This window comes from Hakea prostrata, chromosome 8 (assembly GCF_041222555.1).
Source record: "Hakea prostrata isolate BN-2017 chromosome 8, UWA_Hpros_2, whole genome shotgun sequence".
Classification (NCBI taxonomy): Eukaryota; Viridiplantae; Streptophyta; class Magnoliopsida; order Proteales; family Proteaceae; genus Hakea; species Hakea prostrata.
This window is the reverse complement of record NC_142607.1, coordinates 38,503,519-38,506,021: the sequence shown is the minus strand read 5'-3', so window position 1 is coordinate 38,506,021 and position 2,503 is coordinate 38,503,519. Positions and strand designations below refer to the sequence as shown.

The window sequence follows — 2,503 nt, the reverse complement described above, 5'->3', positions numbered from 1 at the left end:
GTCTGAATTATAAACTCCCTAAGATTAGATTTTTGATAGATTGGGAAAATGTTGGTAATTTAACATATCCTACAGACTATCATTTAACCACAGCTGGGAATAGGTTCCGGATCTCTTCCGCTACAGTTAAGACTGTTATGCATTGCCCCAAAAAGAAAATACTGTTTTTATCGAGGGGCTAGAATTTAATGAAACGGCTTTGTTTGTTGTTAACAAAGAATTTTCAATTGGTTAAATAGTCACTATGACCATCTCCCAAATCCCAACTCGACCTTTAGTACTGACTGTTTCCAATGGCAGCCTCTGTAAGCTCTACTTGCATAAACCTAGCTTCCCCTGACAAATCCTTATTTTCTTCCTCAATTCTTTCTCGTTTGCCCTCCAAACTTGAAAAAAACCAATACGGCCAATCTGGCTTTAAACATGCTTCGATTTCCTGTGTTATGACGAGAGAATCCAGCCTTCAAGTGGAGGAAAATGAGAACAAATGGAAGAATCTTCAGAGGCCGGATTCATTTGGTCGTTTTGGTAAGTTTGGAGGGAAATACGTCCCGGAAACCCTCATGTATGCTCTTAAAGAACTCGAGTCAGCGTTCTCATCACTTGTTGGGGACGAGGGATTCCAGAAAGAGCTAGATGGAATTTTAAGAGATTATGTTGGCCGAGCAACTCCTTTGTACTTCGCAGGGCGGCTCACAGAGCACTATAAACGTCTTAATGGTGAAGGGCCTCACATATACCTGAAAAGAGAAGATCTCAATCACACGGGAGCCCATAAGATCAACAATGCGATCGCCCAAGCTTTGCTAGCCAAACGTCTGGGCAAAACAAGGATAATTGCTGAGACAGGTGCTGGTCAACATGGAGTAGCAACAGCTACTGTATGTGCTAGGCTTGGTTTGCAGTGCATTGTCTACATGGGTGCCCAAGATATGGAGAGGCAAGCCCTAAACGTTTTCAGAATGAAGCTTCTTGGAGCTGAAGTCAGAGCTGTACATTCTGGAACTGCCACTCTAAAAGATGCAACATCAGAGGCTATACGGGACTGGGTGACTACTGTTGAGAAATCCCATTACATTCTAGGCTCTGTTGCTGGGCCTCATCCATATCCTATGATGGTCAGAGATTTCCATGCTTGTATTGGTAAAGAAACGAGAAAACAAGCTATGGAGAAATGGGGTGGCAAGCCTGATGTGCTAGTTGCTTGTGTTGGTGGTGGTTCAAATGCAATGGGGCTATTTCATGAGTTTGTTAATGATTCAGATGTCAGGTTGATCGGTGTGGAAGCTGCTGGTTTTGGCTTAGATAGTGGTAAGCACGCTGCTACTCTATCAAAAGGTGAGGTTGGAGTTTTGCATGGAGCTATGAGCTATTTATTGCAGGATGCTGATGGACAAATAGTTGATCCACATTCTGTAAGTGCTGGGTTGGATTATCCTGGAGTTGGGCCAGAACATAGTTTTTTGAGAGATATTGGTCGTGCTGAATACCATAGTATCACTGATGAAGAGGCATTGGAAGCTTTCAAGCGTGTGTCTCGCTTGGAAGGTATAATACCAGCTTTGGAAACCTCTCATGCCTTCGCTTATTTGGAGAAACTATGCCCAACACTGCCTGATGGAGCTAAGGTTGTGCTTAACTGTAGTGGTAGAGGTGATAAAGATGTCCACACAGCCATTAAATATTTGAAGGTGTAGAGGAGGCCTCAATGTATTAGGTGTGGTAGGTACCTTTTATGGAAGAGTCCCAAGTGATTTAATTTATTTGGGTTTCTTTTTTATTAGTGTTTTGGTTAAGTTCCGTTTGTTCCCTAAATTCTATCTATATATGTTGAGTGTATGCACATGTTCGCTACAGGGTTATGCTTTGGATGTATTGGGTGCAACTGCTGTTTTGAAATGAGTATCAGTAGATCTTGACATATTGTATATAACAAAAATTGTGAATTTTTCTTCTGCTAGTGGTGTCCAATGATAGAAACACCAAAAGGGCATTCCCCAATCCACAACCACACTTAGACAATCACAACACATCATGATTCCATAAATATCACAATAGAATCAAACTCTCAATCACATCATTCGTATTCAATACAAGTATGTAAATCATATCATGAATAGCCTATTATAATTACAGAAGTATAACAATATAACAAAAGTATAATTACAGTAGCTAACACATGCATATAGGTCTTAATATATCAAAGCATGTATTTTTGCAAATTGTGAGTAAACGTACTCATTTTAAATTCAACTTCGCAAACTCCAAGTAAGAGATCAAAGAGCAAGTCCAAAATCACCAAAACAACCCTAAACAAACATGTAGAGAGTATAAGGAACAAACTCTAATAATCGGAGATGAAACGAAGGCAAAATAGACAAAACTGTTGTCTGTGCACCTTTTGGTCGATTGGCTTTTGGTCGGTTGGATCAACCAAAGCTATTGTGTACGGACAGTAACTTCCAACTTTGGTCAGAAACTCATTGAATGACATTGGAACACT

At 40.4% G+C, this 2,503-nt stretch overlaps 1 pseudogene; it reads left to right on the top strand.

Moving 5' to 3' along the window:
* The first annotated feature begins 293 nt into the window (after positions 1-293).
* LOC149007790 (tryptophan synthase beta chain 1 pseudogene) lies at positions 294-1,697 on the top strand (annotated as a pseudogene).
* Positions 1,698-2,503: the final 806 nt, after the last annotated feature.